Raw genomic sequence first — 26,276 nt, 5'->3', positions numbered from 1 at the left:
TATCTTAAAGAAATCCTGCCTCAATATCTTGGGATGATCAGCCTGCAACAGTCTGCTTCATCTTTCTATCTGCAAAGGCTTACTTCCCAGTTGTCCTTTTTTTTTTAAACCAACCTTTTCTGTATAATTACTATATCACACTTCAAGTTAACTGCCCCCACTAATGATGGCACTGGCATCTCTGTTTTGCTCTTCAGTCTATATTGCAGAGAAACGTCAATGTTGCAAACAAGTCTGCTTCCATGCTTCACAAATTGCAGAAATATTTTATGCTTCATTATATTATCAAATTAAAGTATCATATAAAATCTATGTACAAAATTAAAGTGAGAACTGTGCAGTGGTCCTGTTAGTTCCTGACCATTTCATTTGAAGACTACATTTGATCTTGACTTCCTACGTGCAGCAAACACTAAGGGAGATTCATTAATAACTGGATTTTTGGTTGGAGTGCGTTGTCATATTAGAATGCAGAGTATAGTTCTATGCAACTTGGGTTGTAAATATAAGGTGCAAGGTTTTGGCGAAAGGTAAAACAAATCTTATCTCTAGACATTGGATGCATGTTACATTTGAGCTTCATAGTAAAGTTTGAATGCTATGATTAAATAATAGTGGGATCCTTGATGTATCTCTACATAACTAAAAGCATTCACTATGTTGGGATTTCAAAAGCAGGACATCAGAGGCATTGTAGCTCAACAGTATTGCAGTGTAAGATGTCATATCTTAGGATGTACCATCACAAAACATAAACATTTGTAAGGCAAAAATTGATGAGCAGTTATTGAAGTTATAATTTTTTGATCAATCGTAAATGAATCAAAACACTTTAAATGCTCGCAAATACAAATACTAAGTTAACCACAGAAAACTGACCAGTTAAAATATTTCGTTATTTTTCCCCAAGGTTGTCAATCCCAAACTGTTAAATCATACATGGTTACATATCAGGAGGTCATTTGGTCCATTGTATCTTTCACAGTTCTCTGCAAGAGCTACTCAACGTGTCCCATTCCCCTGCCCTTCCAATGTAGCCACCCTAACATGTTGCCTTCAGGCACTTTTCCAATTCCCTTTTGAAAAACCACAATTGAACCTGCCCCCACCACAGGCAGGCATTCCAGAGTCTAACCACACACTACTTAGAAGTTTTCCCCCTCATTTTGCCATTCACTTTATATAGGTATGTTCTTCTCTACTCTTCAGTCAATGGGAACAGTTTCCCTCTATCCACTGTCGAGACCGCTCATGATTTTGAACACTTGTGTCAAATCTTCGCTCAAACTTCTTCTCTAAGGAAAATAGCTTCAGCTTTTCCAATCTACCCACATATTCAAAATCACTAATCCTTGGAACAATTCTTGTCCATCTTTTCTGCACTCTAAAATCTTCACATCCTTCCTAAATTGTGATGCCCAGAATTGAATGCATTGATCCAGTTGAGGACAAACCAGTGTTTTATAACTTGCTTGCTGTTATACTCTATGCCTCTGTTTATAAAACCTAATATCCCACGTGCTTTTAAATTGCTTCCTTAACTGGCTCTGCCATCTTTGATGATTTGTGTACATATACCCCCTACCAAAATGAATAATTTCACATTTTCACTTCACATTTGTTTTGTGTTGTGTTCAGTTTTGGTCTCCTTACCTGAGAAAGGACGTACTGGCGCTGGAGGGTGTGCAGAGGAGATTCTCTAGGTTAATCCCAGAGCTGAAGGGATTGGATTACGAGGAGAGGTTGAGTAGACTGGGGTTGTACTCGTTGGAATTTAGAAGGATGAGGGGGGATCTTATAGAAGGGAATAGATCGGATAGATGCGGGCAGGTTGTTTCCACTGGCGGGTGAAAGCAGAACTAGGGGGCATAGCCTTAAAATAAGGCAAAGTAGATTTAGGACTGAGTTTAGGAGGAACTTCTTCACCCAAAGGGTTGTGAATCTATGGAATTCCTTGCCCAGTGAAGCAGTTGAGGCTCCTTCATTAAATGTTTTTAAGATAACGATAGTTTTTTGAAGAATAAAGGGATTAAGGGTTATGGTGTTCGGGCCAGAAAGTGGAGCTGAGTCCACGAAAGATCATCCATGATCTCATTGAATGGCGGATCAGGCTCGAGGGGCCAGGTGGCCTACTCCTGCTCCTAGTTCTTATGTTCTTATTATGTTCTCTGCATTAAATTTAATCTGTCTTCCCGTTCTACCAGCATGGCTCTGTCCCCTTGAATTCTGTCACTATCCTCTTCACAGAGCATAATGCTTCCAAGTTTAGTGCCATCTGCAAACTCTGAGGTTGTGTCTTGTGTATTAACATGTGTTAAGATAAACAGCTGTCCTAGTTCTGACCCCTGTGGAATCCCACTCCAGTTTGTTACTCAAACAAATTTATATTCATGTTATTCTTTTAAGGAAGGAATTCTGTTGTCCATGCCTGGTCTGGCCTGCATGTGACTCCAGACTTACAACAATGTGGTTCACTCTTAAATACCCTCTGAAAGGGCCTAGTAAGCCACTCAGTGCAAAGGCAATTAGGGCCGGAAAATAAATGCTGGCTTAGCCAGCGACGCCACATTCCATAAATGAATAACAAAAAAAAATCCTGTGGACTTCAATTTCGCTGAAAAGCCTATAAAGTGGCATTTTATTAAAAATCTTTTGGAAGTCCATGTACCCTCGTCAACTAGTTACCTTCATTAATCCTGTTACCTCATAAAAAAATCTCAAGTTGTTTAAACGCTATTTACCTTTAATAAATTTGATCTGGCTTTCCTTGATTAATCCACACTTGCCCAAGTGACTGTTAATTTTGTCCTGGATTATTGTTTCCAAAGGCTTTCTCACCACTGATGTTAAACTAACTATCCAGCAGTTTCTGGATTTATATTTACACCCTCGTTCACAAAAGGGTACAAAAGGTAACGCGGCACAGTGGTTATTACTGATGTCTTTCAGTGCCAGGGACCTGGGTTCGATTTTGACCTCGGGTGACTGTCTGTGTGGAGTTTGCACATTTTTCCTGTGTCTGTGGGTTTCCTCCAGGTGCTCAGGTTTCCTCCCACAGTCCAAAGATGTACAGGTTAGGTGGATTGGCCATGCTAAATTGACCCTAGGTGGTGGATTGGGCCTGGATCGGGTTCTCTTTCAGAGAGTCGATGCAAACGCGATGGGCACTGTAGGGATTCTGTTATGTAGACCCATGTCCAGACCTCGGGCATCTCCCCACGTATCTAAGGAGGATTGGAAGATTATGGCCAGTGCCTCCCTTTTCACTACAGCTCATGCAGTGTCTCCAATATCACCGCCTTCACTAAGACATTGGCAGCATTCTCTTCCTTAATAAAGGCAAAAGGGAAGCACTCTTTCAGCACCTCGGCCATGCTCACTCCCTCCCATATGCAAATTATTTGTGTCCTCAATTGGTTTCACTGCTCCTTTTACTCACTTTTGCTATTGATATGCCATAGACTTTTGGATTCCCTTTTATGTTCGCTATCACTCTCTTCACATACTCTTTTTCTCTTGTATTTCCTTTTTCTATTTCCTTTTGAACTTTCTATATTCCGCCTGATTCTCAGCTGTTATCAAGCTACCATCTATCATTTGCTTCATTCTATCTATCTTCTTGAACTTTTTCATCATCTAGGACATTCTGGTTCTGCTTTTACGACCTTATCCTCTTGTGGGATTTTACCTCAACTATATCTGAACCATTTCTTAAAGGCAGCACATTGTTCCATTACAGATTTGCTTGGAATCTTTGATTCCAGTTTACCTGAGCCAAATCTGTTATCAACCCACTGAAATTAGCCTTCCCCCAGTTTCATATTTTTACTCTATTGTCCTTTTCCATTGATAACCTAAACCGTATAATACTTATGATCACTGTGGCCTTAATGCTCCTACACGGGAACTTAACCCACCTCATTCCTCAGAACCAGATCCAGCATTGCCTCCTTCCTTATTTGGACAGAAATTTACTGATCAAGAAAATTCTCTTGAACACACTTCAAAAATCCTTCTTTCTCTATGTGCCTTTACCCATTTACTATTTAGTTAATATTTGGATGATTGAAGTCGCCCATTATCACTATTCTACAGTTTTTGTATCTCTACAATTTTACTGCCAGTTTGCTTCTCTAGCTCTTTCTCACTGGTGGATAGCCTACAGAATGCATCTAGTAGTAAAGGCATCTCTGGTTCTTAACTCTAACCAAGCAGTTGTCTTTGATGCCTCTAGGATGCCCTCTTTGAGGGCAGATATTGGGTGACAAGTTGACCATTAGTGAACTAGTTGGGATCCAGCAGATTCAATGCTCTCATTTTTGTGCTGGCTTGTAAATTACCAGATCGATTGAATTTAGTTTCATAATTTGCTGCGATGGGATTTGAACTTGACGTCTGGCCTGCTAGTCCACAAGGCCACTCAAAGATGTTTCTATTGACCTGGGAAAAGACAGGAGAAACTAGAGATGTGCATCACCCTTTACATCGCAAACTGTTTGTAAATTTAAAAAACTATTTCATTTGATCGCTGATCATTAATCATGATTGAACTAACAATGATGAAACATACTGGAGCACATTATTGTAGACTGCTGAAGTTTTGATCTCAACTGTGACAGAAACCAAGTGCTTCATAGATGTACAAAACCCAGAAAATTATGTTGCTGTACTTGTGTGCATTTTAGAACATTTGGTTTAGAATGGTGTTATTTGAGACCTGTTGTTGGTTTCTATCCTTTGGGGCCCAATCCAAAGAGACCAATAGAATGAGAAGAAAGTAGGATTTTTATTCCATACATTAATGGAAGAAAATAATGAATAGCTTGATCACAAAATGCTTTGCAGCCTGCAGTTTGTTATCTTTTATCAGTTTTTAAATAACTATTTTAAGACCAGAAGCATTTGCTGTTCTTTGAGATTATTGTTTGTCTCCTGGCTCTGAAACAATAGTGTATTCCTAACAACAGAGCTGCAAAATCGTTGAATAATTGCTCAAGCTGTTGGCCCATTATATACATAAATACAGTTGTTCGCAGAATTTCATTCGGGCTGCCTGCCACTGTATAAGTTATCCTAGAATCTACAGCATAGAAATAAAGGAACCTCCTCCCACTCTAATTGTCTTTTTCAATCTTTCCCCCATAGCCCTCTACAGTATTTTTTTGTGCCTTATGTCTGCACCAAGTTGCCCCTTAACTGTGTCAGTGCTGTTGGCTTCAGCCATTAGATACATTGATGTAAAAGTTGTGCCTTTATGGCAGACCTTCAGCAACATCGGAGATTGTCCTGATGCATAAATCAGACCCTCCTTGTGTTTTCTTTGCAGAGGAAAACCTTGGTTGAATAATCTATATGTATGATGTGGCGATGCCGGCGTTGGACTGGGGTGAGCACAGTACGAAGTCTTACAACACCAGGTTAAAGTCCAACAGGTTTGTTTCGATGTCACTAGCTTTCGGAGCGCTGCTCCTTCCTCAGGTGAATGAAGAGGTATGTTCCAGAAACATATATATAGACAAATTCAAAGATGCCAAACAATGCTTGGAATGCGACCATTAGCAGGCGATTAAATCTATACAGATCCAGAGATGGGGTAACCCCAGGTTAAAGAGGTGTGAATTGTATCAAGCCAGGACAGTTGGTAGGATTTCGCAGGCCAGATGGTGGGGGATGAATGTAATGCGACATGAATCCCAGGTCCCGGTTGAGGCCGCACTCATGTGTGCAGAACTTGGCTATAAGTTTCTGCTCGGCGATTCTGCGTTGTCGCGCGTCCTGAAGGCCGCCTTGGAGAACGCTTACCCGGAGATGAGAGGCTGAAAGCCCTCGACTGCTGAAGTGTTCCCCGACTGGAAGGGAACATTCCTGCCTGGTGATTGTTGCGCGATGTCCGTTCATTCGTTGTCGCAGCGTCTGCATGGTCTCACCAATGTACCATAATCGAGATGTAGTAAAGGTTTTTAATGGACAGTAAGAATGTGTGATTCTTAGGGCTACTGTTTTTCTAATGCTGCAAGTTACCGCTTTGCTTCTAAGCAGCAACATTTATGCATATCATGCGATATACATTATAATGGTGAACAAATTCTGAAAAGTCACTTGTGAAACATTGGCTGGTAGAAAATTTACTCCCGAAGCTGCAATGAAATTTAAGTTGATGAAGTTCAATGCATTTGATCTAATATGGTGGCTTTGGATAAAAGTCTTGGTCGTCAGTATTTCATTTGAGAGAAGCATGAGATCATAATATAAGAAACAATCTGCTGCAGTAAACCCTGTCTTTTGGGAGCTGCGGGGAGGCCAGGCTACAATGTTGGAGACTTATTAAATCACGCATGTGGCTCTCTGTAATGTCTGCACAGGTTCTCTATTGTCTGAAGCACCGAGTAATCTACCTTTAAGTGATGGTAATGGGCTGTTGCAGATTTTGCTACCATGGGATTTCCCTCAGTTGTTAGTAAGTATTTAACCTCTTAGTACCGTTGCTTAATTTTGATGTGCCATGTTTAAAAATGAAGAGTTGCTGTATTATATTTTTGACCAACAGACATTTAAAATTTCACATGAAGTTGCGCAAGCATAGCAGTGCAAGTGTTCTTATCGTTTGTAGCCTTTGATAAAGCTTAATGTGCTTTTTAAAAATCAATTGGACTTTTTGCAGTGAAGTATTGTATTAAAAAGGACACTGTTTTACATCCTTTCCCTTCCATCATGCGTACCTTGTAATTATAATTCTCCAATTCTTCAGCAATTTTTAGGGGGATAAGTTGTCTCCCCATTTCCACTTTGACTGCCAGATGCTGTGAGCTGCAAGAAAATGACAGGAGCAATTGCCTCCATGTGGAGGGAACCCTGACTTCAACTTTGCAGCACCTACCCTAAACTGGCCAAGTTCAAAAGAAATCGAAATGAGGTGAAAAATCAAATCTGTGTCCCATTATTCCGTGGCATCGTTATTCTGAGGTGTGCCACGATTGTAACTTTTTCAAATAAAAACATTATGCTGTCTTGAGTATAAAAGTGCCTTCCGTCCCCTGTTCCTTTTCCCCATACAAAAACACAGGCCCTAGATTCAAAAAAACTAAAAGATTATTTAATGGACTGCAGATGTTTCTGCACAGAGTTATAGAAGGACAGGAATTGATTCTGCATGTAAAATTAGATTTAAAAAAATGTTAGTTTGAAAACTGAACATTTATGGGATGTGGGCACCGCTGGTTAGGCCAGCATTTATTGCCCATCTCTAGTTGTCCTTCAGAAGGTGGTGGTGAGTTGCCTTCTTGAGCCGCTGCAATGCTTGAGGTGTTGTTTACTGCTGTTGTTTACTGGTGAGCTGCAGTTATACTAGCCAAAAGATGTTGAAACAAATATCACATTTCATGTTTGAATTGTATATTCTAGTTATGTGATGCTCAACATGATATTTCCACAAAGATAAAAGCAAATTGATATTTCCACATTGACAAAGCTGTAGGACTATTGCTATTTAGCTCTGTTGTCAAAACGTACTTTATTTTAAATTTTAAAAAGTTTTTTAAATTTACTGCTTGAGGTCCCCAAATGATTATTTTGAAAAGGCTAAAGCTACATTCCAATGACTTGGAATCACAATCTAAGATGGTTTGCATCACTGTACCTTCTATATTCCAAACCATTTAAATGGAGAACCCCCCCCCCCCGCCATCTCTTTGTTCTTCCAAGTGTGTCTTTACGAAGAGGAAAGGGGCTTTTTAACTTTTTGAGGCAAATTTTATCTTCGAGGTTCTTATTGGTGTGAAGTATTTTAAACAAACGTATCCACTGTTCCAAAGAAAGTTGCTGAACACTTTTAAACTCAATCTAAGTCTGCTTGGAAAGTTTTGGAATTTTTGGTGGTGTGCCTCCTGTACCAGTTTGTATCTATTCAGGATAACATTTTTGATCATCTCATGGTGTGGCAAACTCTCATTGGGCAAAGTCTCACCGGGAACAATAACCTTGGAGGAGTATGATGGGGAGCCATCTCAGTCATTAGCAAAGCACCCAGACAATCACCTGGGTACTCAATAGTGTGGAGACAAACATTAGACATAATCACTTGCACAATGGAGACTTGGCTGAGAGGGAAATCCCAGCCATGATCTAATCAAATTACAACTGGAATACACTATCAGTAACCATACGAAGTTTGAGAGGGAGGGTCATATGACAAACCAACCCTTTGTGTGTTCAAGCAGCTTTTTTTCCTACAGGTCATGACAAGCAACTGAGACGCTGAAGGTGCAAGCCCCTGAGCGTTTTCTCTCTTCTCCCCCCCCCCCCCCCCCCCCCCCCCCCCCCCCCCCTCTCCATCCAACTTGGAACCATGTTTGTTGATTTTGACTATCCAGGTGCCACAGATACAGATTTTAAAAAGAACTCAACCTAGTGTTGCTCAGTGGGTTAGCCCTGCTGCCTCACGGCACCAAGGTCCCAGGTTCGATCCCAGCTCTGGGTCACTGTCCGTGTGGAGTTTGCACATTCTCCCCGTGTTTGCGTGGGTTTCGCCCCCACTACCCAAAGATGTGCAGGGTAGGTGGATTGGCCACGCTAAATTGCCCCTTAATTGGAAAAATGAATTGGGTATTCTAAATTTTTTTTTTTGTTAATTTTCTGCTGTCTCCAGAAGAGTGGATAAATCACCTTGATGCTGAAAACAGCAGGACCACCAAGTGTAGCCTGAAGCATGCCAAGTCACCAACCTTAAAAGAACTATATATCCCCTTAATTTTACTGGACTCTAATTGCTAAATCACTTACTCTAGCTTCCCACTCTGTAATCTATTTGTCTTTGTGAAAGTCGGAGTGTTTTTATTATCTTAGACCAGGTTATCGAAGTTTTAAAAAAAAAAAAAAAAAAAAATTTTTTTTAAACTCATGAAAAACTGCCTGCGTGTGTCTTTTAGTCACACCTTGTAAAACAGTTAACGAATAGCTTATTAAGGTTTGTGGTCAAATGAGTAGTTTGGGAAGCACTGTTCTGGATCTTGCAAAGTTAATATCTTCAGCTCATGTACAAGTGTAGGTTGGGTTGGTCAAATAGAAGTTTTGTTTTCATTTTCAGATTAGCTAAGAACAATTTATGGCAGCACGGTGGTGCAGTGGTTAGCACTGCGGCCTCACGCCACCGAGGTCCCAGGTTTGATCCTGGCTCTGGGTCACCGTCTGTATGGAGTTTGCACATTCTCCCCGTGTTTGCATGGGTTTCGCCCCCACAACCCAAAAGATGTGCAGGGTAGGTGGATTGACCACACTAAATTGCCGCTTAATTGGAAAAAAATGAATTGGGTATTCTAAATTTATTTTAAAAAAAAGCTAAGAACAATTTATCACCGAGAGATGAACATTCAGAATGGATGCTAGACTGTTCTTTTACGACAAACAGGCAAAAGAAAGAAGCTGTCCTTTTCAGTTCCCTTGATAATACTTTGATTCATTCTATGTGCCCCAGACGTCTATAAAACAAATAATGAAAGCAAAGGAAAATGCAGTTGCATTAACATACATGTGGCTGAAGCTCAAATTGGAATTTATCCTGAGCAGAGCATGCCCCTCCTGGGCTCTGAACATGGAGAATGCACTTTGACTGCATCAAAACCAACTGCCTCGCCACTTGAGGCATTGTGGCTCTGCCTGGAATCTTTGCAGCAATGTGGAACATTGCGCAGGTATGCCCTGTCCACAAGAAGGAGGACAAATCCAACCTGGCCAATTACCACCCCATTAGTCTACTCCCAATCATTAGCAAAGTAATGGAAAGTTTTTTTTCAAAAATTTTGAATACCCAATTCATTTTTTCCATTATGGGGCAATTTAGTGGGCCAATCCACCTACCCTGCACATCTTTTGGGTTACATAGAACATAGAACAATACAGCGCAGTACAGGCCCTTCGGCCCACGATGTTGCACCGAAACAAAAGCCATCTAACCTACACTATGCCATTATCATCCATATGTTTATCCAATAAACTTTTAAATGCCCTCAATGTTGGCGAGTTCACTACTGTAGCAGGTAGGGCATTCCACGGCCTCACTACTCTGCGTAAAGAACCTACCTCTGACCTCTGTCCTATATCTATTACCCCTCAGTTTAAAGCTATGTCCCCTCGTGCCAGCCATATCCATCCGCGGGAGAAGGCTCTCACTGTCCACCCTATCCAACCCCCTGATCATTTTGTATGCCTCTATTAAGTCTCCTCTTAACCTTCTTCTCTCCAATAAAAACAACCTCAAGTCCATCAGCCTTTCCTCATAAGATTTTCCCTCCATACCAGGCAACATCCTGGTAAATCTCCTCTGCACCCGCTCCAAAGCCTCCACGTCCTTCCTATAATGCGGTGACCAGAACTGTACGCAATACTCCAAATGCGGCCGTACCAGAGTTCTGTACAGCTGCAACATGACCTCCCGACTCCGGAACTCAATCCCTCTACCAATAAAGGCCAACACTCCATAGGCCTTCTTCACAACCCTATCAACCTGGGTGGCAACTTTCAGGGATCTATGTACATGGACACCTAGATCCCTCTGCTCATCCACACTTTCAAGAACTTTACCATTAGCCAAATATTCTGCATTCCTGTTATTCCTTCCAAAGTGAATCACCTCACACTTCTCTACATTAAACTCCATTTGCCACCTCTCAGCCCAGTTCTGCAGCTTATCTATATCCCTCTGTAACCTGCTACATCCTTCCACACTATCGACAACACCACCGACTTTAGTATCGTCTGCAAATTTACTCACCCACCCTTCTGCGCCTTCCTCTAGGTCATTGATAAAAATGACAAACCGCAACGGCCCCAGAACAGATCCTTGTGGTACTCCACTTGTGACTGTACTCCATTCTGAACATTTCCCATCAACCACCACCCTCTGTCTTCTTTCAGCTAGCCAATTTCTGATCCACATCTCTAAATCACCCTCAATCCCCAGCCTCCGTATTTTTTGCAATAGCCTACCGTGGGGAACCTTATCAAACGCTTTGGTGAAATCCATATACACCACATCAACTGCTCTACCCTCATCTACCTGTTCAGTCACCTTCTCAAAGAACTCAATAAGGTTTGTGAGGCATGACCTACCCTTCACAAAGCCATGCTGACTATCCCTGATCATATTATTCCTATCTAGATGATTATAAATCTTGTCTCTTATAATCCCCTCCAAGACTTTACCCACTACAGACGTGAGGCTCACTGGTCTATAGTTGCCGGGGTTGTCTCTGCTCCCCTTTTTGAACAAAGGGACCACATTTGCTGTCCTCCAGTCCTCTGGCACTATTCCTGTAGCCAATGATGACATAAAAATCAAAGCCAAAGGTCCAGCAATCTCTTCCCTGGCCTCCCAGAGAATCCTAGGATAAATCCCATCAGGTCCCGGGGACTTATCTATTTTCAGCCTGTCCAGAATTGCCAACACCTCTTCCCTACGTACCTCAATGCCATCTATTCTATTAGCCTGGGGCTCAGCATTCTCCTCCACAACATTATCTTTTTCCTGAGTGAATACTGACGAAAAATATTCATTTAGTATCTCGCCTATCTCTTCAGACTCCACACACAATTTCCCATCCCTGTCCTTGACTGGCCCTACTCTTTCCCTAGTCATTCGCTTATTCCTGACATACCTATAGAAAGCTTTTGGGTTTTCCTTGATCCTTCCTGCCAAATACTTCTCATGTCCCCTCCTTGCTCGTCTTAGCTCTCTCTTTAGATCCTTCCTCGCTACCTTGTAACTATCCATCGCCCCAACCGAAACTTCACACTTCATCTTCACATAGGCCTCCTTCTTCCTCTTAACAAGAGATTCCACTTCCTTGGTAAACCACGGTTCCCTCGCTCGACGCCTTCCTCCCTGTCTGACCGGTACATACTTATCAAGAACACGCAGTAGCTGATCCTTGAACAAGCCCCACTTATCCAGTGTGCCCAACACTTGCAGCCTACTTCTCCACCTTATCCCCCCAAGTCACGTCTAATGGCATCATAATTGCCCTTCCCCCAGCTATAACTCTTGCCTTGCGGTGTATACTTATCCCTTTCCATCATTAACGTAAACGTCACCGAATTGTGGTCACTGTCCCCAAAGTGCTCTCCTACCTCCAAATCCAACACCTGGCCTGGTTCATTACCCAAAACCAAATCCAACGTGGCCTCGCCTCTTGTTGGCCTGTCAACATATTGTTTCAGGAAACCCTCCTGCACACACTGTACAAAAAACGACCCATCTATTGTACTCGAACTATATCTTTTCCAGTCAATATTTGGAAAGTTAAAGTCTCCCATAATAACTACCCTGTTACTTTCGCTCATATCCAGAATCATCTTCGCCATCCTTTCCTCTACATCCCTAGAACTATTAGGAGGCCTATAAAAAACTCCCAACAGGGTGACCTCTCCTTTCCTGTTTCTAACTTCAGCCCATACTACCTCGGAAGAAGAGTCCCCATCTAGCATCCTCTCCGCCACCGTAATACTGCTCTTGACTAGCAGCGCCACACCTCCCCCTCTTTTGCCTCCTTCTCTGAGCTTACTAAAACACCTAAACCCCGGAACCTGCAACATCCATTCCTGTCCCTGCTCTATCCATGTCTCCGAAATGGCCACAACATCGAAGTCCCAGGTACCAACCCACGCTGCCAGTTCCCCTACCTTGTTTCGTATACTCCTGGCATTGAAGTAGACACACTTCAAACCACCTACCTGAACACTGGCCCCCTCCTGCGACGTCAAATCTGTGCTCCTGACCTCTATACTCTCATTCTCCCTTACCCTAAAACTACAATCCAGGTTCCCATGCCCCTGCTGCATTACTTTAAACCCCCCCAAAGAGCACTAACAAATTTCCCCCCCAGGATATTTGTGCCCTTCAGGTTCAGATGTAGACCATCCTGTCTGTAGAGGTCCCACCTTCCCCAGAAAGAGCCCCAGTTATCCAAAAATCTGAATCCCTCCCGCCTGCACCATCCCTGTAGCCACGTGTTTAAATGCTCTCTCTCCCTATTCCTCATCTCACTATCACGGGGCGATACCGTTGTGGGGGCGATACCCACGCAAACACTGGGAGAATGTGCAAACTCCACATGGACAGTGACCCAGAGCCGGGATCGAACCTGGGACCTCGGCGCAGTGATGCCACAGTGCTAACCCACTGCGCCACCGTGCTGCCCTATGGGAAGTGTTTTTTTTAAAATATGTTTTATTGAAATTTTTTTCCCCAAACAACAATTTTTCCCCTCTTACAAAGCAAACGCAACAATAACAATACAGAAATTTTTAACAATACACAAGTAACAAAACCCCTTTATCTTTGACCTAAACTAAACTAAACCCCCCCTCCCCCCTGGGTTGCTGCTGCTGGTCATCTGTCTTCCCTCTAACGTTCCCCTAGGTAGTTGAGAAATGGCTGCCACCGCCTGGTGAACCCTTGAGCCGATCCTCTCAGGGCAAACTTTATCTGCTCCAGTTTAATGAACCCCGTCATATCATTTACCCAAGCCTCCAGTCCGGGGGGTTTCGCCTCCTTCCACATGAGTAGGATCCTGCGCCGGGCTACTAGGGACGCAAAGGCCACAACGTCGGCCTCTTTCGCCTCCTGCACTCCCGGCTCTTCCGCAACTCCAAATAGAGCTAACCCCCAGCCTGGTTTGACCCGGGCCTTCACCACCCGCGAAATCACTCCCGTCACTCCCTTCCAATACCCTTCCAGTGCCGGGCACGCCCAAAACATATGTGCGTGGTTTGCCGGGCTCCCGCCACACCTCCCACATTTGTCCTCCACTCCAAAGAACCTGCTCAATCTTGCTCCCGTTATGTGTGCTCTATGTAGCACCTTAAATTGAATCAGGCTAAGCCTGGCGCATGAGGAAGAGGAATTTACCCTGCTTAGGGCATCAGCCCACATACCCTCCTCTATCTCCTCCCCTAGTTCTTCTTCCCACTTTCCTTTTAGTTCGCCCACCGACTCCTCCCCCTCTTCCCTCATCTCTCGGTAAATCTCTGCCACCTTGCCCTCTCCGACCCACACCCCTGAAAGCACCCTGTCCTGTATCCCCTGTGTCGGGAGCAACGGAAATTCCCTCACCTGTTGTCTAGTAAACGCCCTCACCTGCATATATCTCAAGAAATTTCCCCGGGGCAACTTATACTTTTCCTCCAATGCTCCCAAGCTCGCAAAAGTCCCATCTATAAATAAATCTCCCACCCTCCTAATTCCCAACTGGTACCAGCTCTGAAATCCTCCATCCATTCTTCCTGGGGCGAACCTATGGTTGTTCCTGATTGGGGACCCCACCAGGGCTCCCCGCACCCCTCTCTGTCGCCTCCACTGTCCCCAGATATTCAATGTTGCCGCCACCACCGGGTTCGTGGTAAACTTTTTAAGGGAGATCGGTAGCGGCGCCGTCACCAGCGCCTCTAAACTCGTCCCTTTACAGGACTTTCTCTCCAGTCTTTCCCACGCCGCTCCCTCGCCCTCCATCATCCATTTACGTATCATTGCCACATTGGCGGCCCAATAGTAATCGCCCAAGTTTGGTAATGCCAATCCTCCTCTGTCCCTACTACGCTGAAGGAACCCCCTCCTTACTCTCGGAACCCTCCCTGCCCACACGAAGCTCGCGATGCTACTGTCTATTTTATTAAAAAAGGTCTTGGTGATTAGTATAGGGAGACATTGAAATACAAATAAGAACCTCGGGAGGACCATCATCTTAATTGCTTGCACCCTACCCGCCAGCGATAGAGGCTGCATGTCCCACCTCTTGAAGTCCTCCTCCATTTGTTCTACCAACCGTGTCAGATTAAGTCTGTGCAAGGTTCCCCAGCTCCTAGCGATCTGAATCCCCAGGTATCGGAAGTTTCTTTCCACTTTCCTTAGAGGCAAGCCTTCTATCTCTCTACTCTGGTCCCCTGGATGTATCACAAATAATTCACTCTTCCCCATGTTTAGCCTATACCCCGAGAAATCCCCGAACCCCCTCAAAATTCACATAACCTCTATCATCCCCCCCGCTGGGTCCGACACGTATAACAATAGGTCATCCGCGTATAACGAGACTCGGTGTTCTTCTCCCCCTCTAATCACCCCTCTCCATTTCCTGGAGTCTCTCAACGCCATGGCCAGAGGTTCAATTGCCAACGCGAACAACAATGGAGACAGCGGGCATCCCTGTCTTGTTCCCCTATATAGTCGGAAATACCCCGATCTATGTCGAATGGAAAGTGTTTTTAACCGTGCTATCAAGCGGCACTTAGCAATAACCTGCTCTCTGATGCCCAGTTTGGGTTCTGCCAGGGCCACGGAGGTAAGGAGATGCCCTAGCCATCAAGCCAGCGTTTAACAATGTGTGGCATTGGGTCAGAAGTGGGGATGTTTGCTGAAGATTACACGATGCTCAGCAACAATCACAACTTGGCTTTGAACCAATCCATGTACATATGCAGCAAAACATGGACAATTTTCAAATTTGGGTGATAAGTGACGAGTAATATTTATACTGTGAAAGTGCCAGGCAATGACCATCTCCTACTGGAGGGAATCTAACCATCTCCCTTCGACATTCACTTGCATTACCATTCCCGAATCCCCTACTGGGGTGGGGGTGGGGTTACCAATCAGCAAAACCTGAACTGGATCAGCATATAAACACTGTGCCTACAACATCAGGTATGACGCTAAGAATTCTGCCGCGAGTAACTCGTAACCTGGCTCCCAAAGCCTGTCTGCTATCTACAAGGCCCAAGTCAGGATGGAATACTGTCCACTTGCCTGGATGAGTGCAGCTCCAACAACACTCAAAGCTTAACACCATCCAGGGGAAAGCAGCCCACTTGATTGGCACCCCATCCACCACCATCAACATTTACTTCCTGCACCACTGACCCACAGTGGCAGCAGTTTGTACTATTGACAAGATGCACTGCAGCAACTCACTGAGGCTCTTTCGATAGCACCTTCCAAACCAGTGACCGTTGCCAACTAAAAGGAGAAGGGCAGCAGATACATGGGAACACCACCACCTGCAAGTTCCTCTGAGTCCCACACCATCCTGACTTGGAATGATGTACTACCATTTCTTCACTGTCGCTCAGTCAAAACCTGGAACTCCCTTCCTAATAGCACTGCGGGTGCTCCTACAATACCTGGACTGCAGCGGTTCAAGAAGGCCGAGCACCACCACCCTTTTTCTTTATTCGATCATGGGATGTGGGCATCACTGGCTGGGCCAGCATTTATTGGCCATTCCTGTGGGCATTAAGAGTCAACCACATTGCTGTGTTTGTATTAATCCGGATCTGGAGTCACATGTAGAATAGACCAGGTAAGGATGACAGATTTCCTTCCCTAAAGGGCATGTGAACCAGATTTTTTTTTTTTCATACAACCATTGGCAATGGTTTCATGGTGATCATTAGACTTAATTCCAGATTTTTATCAAATTCAAATTCCACCATCTGCCCTGGTCGTATTCGAACGCAGGTTCCCAGAGCATTAACCTGGGTCTCTGGATTACTGATACCACTATGCCACTGCCTCCCTTCTCGCGGGCAGTTAGGGAGCGAGAGAAATGTTGGCCTTTCCAGTGATCACCACATCCCATGAACAAATAAAATAAATTTCAACAGTGTGAGATGGGAGAAGTCAGGCGATGTTATAGGAAATTGGCAACCTTGGTGATGGCATGAATATGTGGTCAGAAGTTCATCTCTGGATTACATGTGACACTAAAGAGTAGACTGGCTTAATCTCAGACTGTTACCAGGGTGAGGGATGGAGATGGTAGCTGAGCAATGTAGTTTGGAGCAGGGACTGAAAACAATGATACCGAAATAGCAACCAAAATTAATGTGGTCTACCTCAACCTGTGGTTTCTTTAGTAAATAAAAATTGGCCTTTGGCCCTAGACCGTCCATGTTGACCACAGGAGCACAATGTGTTGCAAGGCAATTTCAATGTGTGGCAGAAGGGGTGGCATGTGGCACAGTGGTTAGCACTGGGACTGAGACGCTGAGGACCCAGGTACGAATCCCGACCCTGGGTCACTGTCTGTGTGGAGTTTGCTCATTCTCTCCATGTCTGCGTGGGTCTCACCCCCACAACCCAAAGATGTACAGGGTAGGTGGATTGGCCATGCTAAATTACCCCTTAATTGGAGAAAAAAATAATTGTGTACTCTAAATTTTTTAAAACCCTACAAAAGCAGTGTGGCAGGAACTCATCAACACTCTTTAGATCACACCTTCTAAACCCACAGCTGCTACAATCTAGAAGCATGAAGATACCGATATATGAGAACACCACCACCTGGAAGTTCCTCTCCAAGTGGCACACCATACTGACTTGAAATATATCACTGTTCCTTCACTGTCGCTGGGTCAAAATCCTTGAATTTCCTCCCCAACAGCACTGTGGATATACCTACACCACATTGACTGTAGCGGTTCCAGAAGACAGCTCACTATCATCTTTGTACGGGCAATTAGAGATGGACAATAAATGCTGGCCTAGCCAACGATGTCCATATCCCTCAAATTATTTTTTTAAAAAGGCGTACAATGATGGGAAAGTATTGCACAGTAATCCAGATCACTTGGAATATCAATAAATTATTTTGGAAGTGTTCCCGATTTGATTGTTAGATGGTGAACAGGTGAGAATGTGTAGTTGGGCAATACTAATGTGTGCTGTTTCAGCATTAGTTCTGCGCACTATGTCAAGATGTAGTCCTGCTGTATACTAGTTTCCAGGTCAAAGTATTATTGTCACCGTTTATAACTTATTTAGTTAGCAGCATAGTGACCAGTGTTGCCTGTTGTTCCATAGTCTACCCACATTATACAAAATGTATTGTCAGTTCAGATGTTGTTCAGAAAACATTCAGGAGTTGGGAGCAGCCAGCAATGGACTCGTTTGCCACAGACAATAATCATCTATTCCTCTGTTTCTCTCTTCACGTCCAAGGCTTTTTGTGTTTGTTAGCAGGTCTCCTTTTCCTGAACTTTTTTGTATATGCTACTGTTGATTTTGACCCCCAAAAATGAAAAGTCTGATATATTGGAAAGGAATTGCCTTTTTGGCCCAGAAACGCTTGTGATATTGAACAGAAGCTGATCCAAGTTAGTGCTCCAAACATCTCTATATTCCAGAGTACCTCCATTAGTTTAGAGCCCAGACCTATTAGAGTTCATGTTGAGGCTAAATTAGCCTGGAAGAGGTCATTTTTTGATAATCAGAAGAGCTTCCCACTGATGTTCTGGAAGCTTTTTTGAAAATGTGACATCCATTAATAATGTGCCATAAATTAATTCCTTAAAAACATTATTTTGATTTTAAAAACTGCACTGCTGACTTTACTTTAGGCGCAGTTGGTGAACTGCAACTATTATAGTTGTACAGGATTTTGAATGATGTCAGAGGTTCTTGGAGTCACCAGGAATGTTTTAACCATGGTCACATGCCAATTTGATCTGAATCAAGAAATTGCTGCATCGTTTATCCAGCACACAAGTCAGAACTGGAATTAGATAGACAGTTAAAGGCGGTTCAGTTCCCAGCACAACATCAGGAAGTGTCAAGAATTACCTGTTATTTGTGTAAAGACTCCGGACAAACCTGTGAATAAACAGTGGATGGTTGATTGCATTCTGTGCCACTACCAGCTTTAGGCAGATTTAGAATTATTCTATTCTTTCAGTAGCTGCTCCTTAGATATCTTTCAATTAGAACATACAGTGCAGAAGGAGGCCATTCGGCCCATCGAGTCTGCACCGACCCACTTAAGCCCTCACTTCCAGGCTATCCCCGTAACCCAATAACCCCATCTAACCTTTTTTGGTCACTAAGGGCAATTTATCATGGCCAATCCACCTAACCTGCACGTCTTTGGATTCTGGGAGGAAACCGGAGCGCCCGGAAGAAACCCACGCAGACACGGGGAGAACGTGCAGACTCCGCACAGATAGTGACCCAGCGGAGAATCGAACCTGGGACCCTGGCACTGTGAAGCCACAGTGCTATCCACTTGTGCTACCGTGCTGCCCTATTAGTTCTGACTTGAAAGCATACAGTAGTCCTCATTTGCTTATTCAACATTATTATTGTTTAGATTTAGCTGTAGCACAATGACGTTTTTTGTTGAACAGTCCTAGACAGGGGTCTCCTCCCCCTAATTTTGTCCTGGAGTGTGCAGAATGTGCATGTGGGTGGTGGAAGGGTGGTGTTAGGGGAAGATGATGGAAGCCTATCTATTGGGGCCTTTATCTTGTTTCCAAAGTGCACATTCTTTCACATATCACAATCTTGCTCAACTGTTCTTCCAGAGGCAAATTTTTTCAACAGCCTAATTATTCTTTTTAGTTCACATGACAGCACGGTAGCATTGTGGATAGCACAATTGCTTCACAGCTCCAGGGTCCCAGGTTCGATTCCGGCTTGGGTCACTGTCTGTGCGGAGTCTGCACGTCCTCCCCGTGTGTGCATGGGTTTCCTCCGGGTGCTCCGGTTTCCTCCCTCAGTCCAAAGATGCGCAGGTTAGGTGGATTGGCCGTGATAAATTGCCCTTTGTGTCCAAAATTGCCCTTAGTGTTGTGTGGGGTTATGGGGATAGCGTGGCGGTGTTGACCTTGGGTAGGGTGCTCTTTCCAAGAGCCGGTGCTGACTCGACTGGCCGAATGGCCTCCTGCACTGTAAATTCTATGATAATCTATTCTATGATCTATGAAACAAATAGTGCACTAGCTCTCGGAGGTAGGGTACAATTTGCCACACTTATCTGCAACATTTTGATGTATGGTTAACGTGTTGTTTCTCCACAGCCTATTAAATCAGGCATTACCTATTTCAGATGGTGAAATTCAAATTCAATAAAAGAAATTTGGAATTAAAAGTCTAATGACCAAGAAACCATTGTCGATTGTCATTAAAAACCCATCCGACTCACTAATGTCCTTTTGGGAAGGAAATCTGGCATCCTTGCCTGGTCTGGTCTACACATGACTCCAGATCCACAACAATGTGGTTGATTCTTAACTGCCCTCTCAAGGACAATTAGGGATGGGCAATAAATGCTGGCCAGCCTGCAACGCCCACATTTCATAAGCGGATTTAAACAAAGATAAAAATTCCACAAGCTTCAGGTCTGAGAGGATATATTGAAAAAGGATAAAGATCATATCTAGTAATATATTTGTTACAAATGTCATTGTTCATGTAATGAATACAATCATAATTACTAGGTTACTCTCCAAGAGCCGGTGCAGACTCGATGGGCCAAATGGCCTCCTTCTGCACTGTATATTCTATTCTACTCTAGGCATTAAACCTAAGTACCCCTACCACTGCTCTGTAGCTTGCTGGAAAAGATCATTTCTCATTTTCATGAACCTCAGAAAATCATTTTGAATGTTGTTGATTGCTTTACCAATGGCCTTCCATCTCTCATACAGTCAAGTTTTGGTCTATTTACTAAAAAATCCCAGAATGTTAAAAAAATGTACTGTATTTTATTCACTTGAATCTAAGTTCCATGGAAACCGTGATGAAAGAATGATCTTTTAGTCTGCTTTTGGTGGTGTTGATTGAGGTATAGTGTTTTTTAAAATAAATTTAGAGTACACAATTTTTTTCTTCTTACAATTATGGGGCAATTTAGTGTGGCCAATCCACCTAACCTGCACATCTTTGGGTTGTGGGGGTAAAACCCACACAGACATGGGGAGAATGCAAACTCCACACGGACAGTGACCCAGGGCCGGGATTCGAACCTCAGCACCGTAGTCCCAGTGCTAACCACTGCACCACATGCCACCCCGATTGAGGTATAATGTTGACCAACTCACCGTGCAAACCTCAGTGCTCCTTTTTAGATTGGAAAAGTCTGATTTCCTGTCTATTTGACCAAGCAAATAAAGCTTTGTTTTAATACCTCATTCAAAAAATGGCACTTTCAACAATACACGCTCAAATTGAACTGTACTCTTGCTCTATTCTTGGATTGGGCCTTGAATCCATGGTCTTCCGGTATGGAGGCAAAGGTCGTAACACTGTCCTAAACTAGGTTTACTTTTGAAATAATCGTGCAAAGGTTTTTTTTTAATGACACCTACCATCTGTCTAAGGCCTGAAGCTTGATAATTTTTACCTTTTTATTCGCTTATGAAACGTGGGCGTTGCAGCTGGCCAGCATTTATTGCCCATCCTTAATTGCCCTTGAGAGGGCAGTTAAGAGTCAACCACATTGTTGTGGATCTGGAGTCATGTGTAGGCCAAACCAGGCAACGATGCCAGATTTCCTTCCCCAAAGGACATCAGATAGGTTTTTACGAGAATCGACAATGGTTTCATGGTCATCATTAGACTTAATTCCAGATTTCTTTTATTGAATTCCAATTTCACCATCTGAAATGGCGGGATTTAAACCTTCACCCCCAGGGTCTAGGATGATTTCTGTTTGCTCTGAACTAACCCTGCGTGGCAGTGAAGAAGGTACAAAGAGGAAGTCATGGTTCTACAGGAGCAGTATAAAAACTGCAGCAAACTACGTTATGTGACAACCAAGTAGAAAAGCACTGGAGTGCGGTTTTCATTTTTCCAGTGAAGCTCCAATACCCAAAGTAAGCTGCCCTTCCTGACAGCTGGGCAGAAAATGTACGTGGACTGTGGGACAACTCTTTTTATAAAATTGTAATTGTTAAATCAATAGAGTATTTTATTTTGATTATTGTCTTATATTATGCTGAAACTGACTCGTGTTTGTGTGGGGGTTTGAGGAGATTCTGAAAGTAAGGGGTGAAAATATCACTTTCATAACTGAGAAAAAGAAGGAAAACTTTGAGGACAAGAGTTTGGAGAAACAGACCAGATACTTGTATCCTAAGTACTTCACTTACTCTAAGTGGAGCATAGTTATTTGCCTTTTCAGAATGTAATTACATGGCAATAAGAGGTGTTAGGAAGCAAAAAAGATAGCTATTTCCATCTTAAGCAAGTGCTGTAAAGTGGAAGGTAAACAGCATTTAATTTATTATATGTATGTATGAGGCCCTGTGTGTTTCAGAGTTGGACTGTCATTAATTTATGAACACTACCAAAAGACCAAAGTGAAAGTTTAGGAGATATTTAAATTTCCAGATTGTTAGGACATGAAATGCAGTGATGGAAGCATAATATTTGATAAGTTTTATAAGAGAAGAATATTTAAAAGGATATGGGGTAAGAACAGATGAAGAAAACTGGGCACCCCTTTTGGAGAGCTGAAGCAGGCATGATGGACCAAGTGACAACAAACGCTGGCCTTGCCAATGACACTTGCACACACCCCATTAACAATTTTTGAAAAACCAAGTGACTGCACTTCAAAAGTACTTCATGGCTGTAAAGCCTTTTGGTTTGTGTCTAGTGAAAGGCACTATATCAATATTTGTGTTCTCTACCTTTATCTCTTTGGCTTTCTCTTTCTCACTCTTTATTTAGCTTGATATTTTTGCAAGCAATGTATTTCTGCTGCATTTAAAAAAATTCATTTCCAGGATGTGGATGTTGCTGGCTGGGCCAGCATTTATTGTCCATCCCAAGTTGCCCTTGAGAAGGTGGTAATGAGCTGTTTTGTTGACCCGCTGCAGTTCCTGAGGCATAAGTACACCCACAGTGCTGTTGAGGAGGGAATTCCAAGATTTTGACCCAGCGACAGTGATATATTTCCAAGTCACGACAGTGAGTGACTTGCAGGGGAACCTCTAGGTGGTGGGGTTCCCAGGTATCTGCTGCTCTTGTCCTTCTAGATGGTAGTGGTCGTCGGTTTGGAAGATACTGCCTAAGGAGCCTTGGTGAGTTCCTGCAGCACATCTTGTAGATGGTACACTGTTCGTCAGTACTGTTTCACCTCCTGTCAGTGGAATTTCCTGGGCTATTTTGATTTTCAAATCGTTTGGGCTGGCTGCACTATTTCCCATCCTTAAAAGTAGAAGAGATAGAAATCTTACTATTGGCTGATGCTTCCTAAATGTATTACTCAGTTAAGGAAGTGTTAAACACAATGGTCAGGTGCAACAATTAAGTAAAAGAAGCTAAAACATCATAAAATAACCTCTGTGGGAAGAGTCTGTTTACAATTCACAAGCCATAATGGGACTTCAAAGCCTATGGGCATGGGAAAGAAGCATTCAACTAACTAGATCTATATCAACAATTAATGACAAGTTCAAACAAGATTAGTGATCTGGTGCTATTGTCAGTTCCTGTTTTGCTTGTTATGGCATTACAGCAGGAGTAAAATATGAATCTTTGCTTGATAATTCTTGAACACCACACTTGTGCTACTTCTTGCATTGAGATAAAATAGCCAGTATCATGGCGATAACCTGATGAATAGATTTTGTTTTGTCTGGCACACTAAAGATGTCGAGGAGAACTTTCACAATGTAGTCGTCAAGCGTCGTACAACAGCCAATAACTTGTGCAACATAATTATAGCTCCAGCAAGATTTCTATTAATCTGTTTCCATTAGTGAATTTATTCCAAATTGATTTAAGTTGCAGCACCATAGCTTGAGAAACACATACTCTGCCTTGTTTATATTTCAGCTCTCTGACATATACTGTAATATAAATAGTGTATTAATATAAGAAAGGTCATCGACCTGAAATGCTAAATGTGATTCTCTCCACAGTTGCTGCTAGACTTGTGTTTCCAGCATTTTCTGTTTTAATTATTGTTAACTTATGGCATTTTCACTCCAGAAAAAATTTGGTTGGAGACCTATGTTGCGAATATGAATTCTGAACTCAAAAGCATGTGGGAAATGGATCAGAAAGTAGGCCATTCAGGCCCCAGAGCCTGCTCCATGATTCAATAAGGTCATGGCTGATCTTTTTATCTCGCCTTCACCTTCCTGCACTATCCCCATATCCCTTCATTTGTTATGGTTTAAGATCAGCCTCAAGAACTTGATTTTTCAGATGCAAATGAATAATACCCAAGATCTTTCTACTGGTATTCCAGTGGACTTGAACATTGTAGCTTTATTTTATAGTTTGATTTAGGATGCAGGAATGGACCCAATTCTCAAAAGCAAAGTGATTGCTGTTTGTTTGCAAAGTTTAGATCCCTACGCCCTGAAATGTATTATAACAGATTTCCATTTTTCAGTGCTGTCAATAAGATTTTCAGATTTTCATTGTTGTGTAAAACCCTATATTATAGAAATATAGAAGCTTACAGTGAGAAACCTTTTTGGCCCATGTTTGTAATGATTCTTTGAAGCATTAATCTCACAACTGTTTCTTTCCTTGTAACCCTTTATCTCAACATCTTTCATATATTTATTCAGTTATTTAAAAGATGCAATAGTCTCTTCCTCAACTACTTCCTGTGGCAAAGAACTTGCTTTCCAAATTAAGGTTTGTTCCCCCGAACTTTTCCCCTCACTTACAATTTAAAAAAAATTTTTTTTTTAAAAATATATTTTATTCAAGATTTTTTGGCCAAACATAACAGTGCATAGTTTTTCTTTTAAACAACAATAAAGCAATACAAATAACAGTGGCCAGTTTTAAACAAGTAAATAAATAATATATAAACAGAAACAAAAACAAAACTAAATGGCAACTGCCTTGTCAAAAATAGTTACTCTCCAAAGATACAATCCAACAGTCCAATATACATTACCTATAACAAATGTCTATACATATACAATGACATCCCTAAGAGCCCTCCCGGATCCTCCCACCCCCCCTCCCCCCTGGGTTGCTGCTGTTGTTTTCCTTCTTTTCCATTCCCTCTATCGTTCTGTGAGGTAGTTGACGAACGGTTGCCACCGCCTGGTGAACCCTTGAGCCGAACCCCTTAATACGAACTTGATCCGTTCTAACTTTATAAACCCTGCCATGTCGTTTATCCAGGTCTCCACGCCCGGGGGTTTGGCTTCCTTCCACATAAGCAATATCCTGCGCCGGGCTACTAGGGACGCAAAGGCCAAAACATCAGCCTCTCTCGCCTCCTGCACTCCCGGCTCTTCTGCAACCCCGAATATAGCCAACCCCCAGCCTGGCTCGACCCGGACCCCCACCACCTTCGAAAGCACCTTCGCCACCCTCACCCAGAACCTCTGTAATGCCGGACATGACCAGAACATGTGGGTGTGATTCGCTGGGCTTCTCGAGCATCTCCCACACCTATCCTCTACCCCGAAAAATTTACTGAGCCGTGCTCCAGTCATATGCGCCCTGTGTAGAACCTTGAATTGTATCAGGCTTAGCCTGACACACGAGGACGACAAGTTTACCCTACGTAGGGCATCAGACCACAGCCCCTCCTCAATCTCCTCCCCCAACTCTTCTTCCCATTTCCCTTTCAGCTCATCTACCATGATTCCCCCCCCCCCCCCCCCCCGCCCCCCCGTCCCTCATTTCCCTGTATATGTCTGACACCCTACCATCCCCCACCCATGTCTCTGAGATCACTCTATCCTGCACCTCCTGCGTCGGGAGCTGCGGGAATTCCCTCACCTGTTGCCTCGCAAAAGCCCTCAGTTGCATATACCAAAATGCATTCCCTTGGGGCAACCCATATTTTTCCATCAGCGCTCCCAGACTCGCAAACGTCCCATCTACGAACAGATCTCTCAATTGTACTACCCCAGCTCTTTGCCATGCTCCAAATCCCCCATCCATTTTCCCCGGAACAAACCTATGGTTATTTCTTATCGGGGACCGCACCGAGGCTCCCGTCCTTCCCCCATGCCGTCTCCACTGCCCCCAAATTTTTAATGTTGCCACCACCACCGGGCTTGTAGTATATTTCTTCGGTGAGAACAGCAACGGTGCCGTCACCATTGCTTGTAAGCTGGTCCCCTTGCAGGACGCCCTCTCCAATCTCTTCCACGCCGCTCCCTCCCCTTCTCCCATCCACTGACAGACCATTGAAATATTGGCGGCCCAGTAATAATCATTTAGGCTCGGTAGTGCCAACCCCCCCCCCCTATCCCTACTACGCTGCAAGAACCCCCTCCTCACTCTCGGGGTCTTCCCGGCCCACACACAACTCATAATGCTTTTCTCGATTCTCTTTAAAAAAAAAAGCCTTCGTGACCATCACCGGGAGGCACTGAAACACAAAGAGGAATCTCGGGAGAACCACCATTTTAACCGCCTGCACCCTACCCGCCAGTGACCGGGACACCATGTCCCATCTCTTGAAGTCCTCCTCCATCTGTTCCACCAATCGTGTTAAATTAAGCCGATGCAAGGTTCCCCAATT

At 43.4% G+C, this 26,276-nt stretch overlaps 1 protein-coding gene and 1 long non-coding RNA gene across 9 annotated transcripts in view; one reads left to right on the top strand and one right to left on the bottom strand.

Annotated features, from left to right (window-relative positions):
- bmpr1aa (bone morphogenetic protein receptor, type IAa) overlaps positions 1-26,276 on the top strand; it is a 320,584-nt gene that overhangs the window by 75,155 nt on the left and 219,153 nt on the right. Inside the window, exon 2 of one of the 3 annotated variants that reach the window (XM_072491831.1) lies at positions 5,327-5,386. The exons of the other annotated variants lie outside the window; for them this stretch is intronic. The gene's annotated coding sequence lies outside the window, so the exon portion shown is untranslated. The remainder of the gene's footprint in view (positions 1-5,326; positions 5,387-26,276) is intronic. 3 annotated transcript variants of the gene reach the window in all.
- LOC140403672 (uncharacterized) overlaps positions 20,818-26,276 on the bottom strand; it is a 46,095-nt gene continuing 40,636 nt past the window's right edge. For 5 of the 6 annotated variants that reach the window (XR_011938381.1, XR_011938378.1, XR_011938377.1 and 2 more), the window contains one exon: positions 20,818-22,972. This is a non-coding gene — a long non-coding RNA (uncharacterized lncRNA). The remainder of the gene's footprint in view (positions 22,973-26,276) is intronic. The other variant, XR_011938380.1, reaches the window with a different exon arrangement.

The sequence above is a fragment of the Scyliorhinus torazame genome, chromosome 28 (genome assembly GCF_047496885.1).
Source record: "Scyliorhinus torazame isolate Kashiwa2021f chromosome 28, sScyTor2.1, whole genome shotgun sequence".
Lineage (NCBI taxonomy): Eukaryota > Metazoa > Chordata > Chondrichthyes > Carcharhiniformes > Scyliorhinidae > Scyliorhinus > Scyliorhinus torazame.
This window is presented reverse-complemented; position numbering and strand designations above follow the sequence as displayed.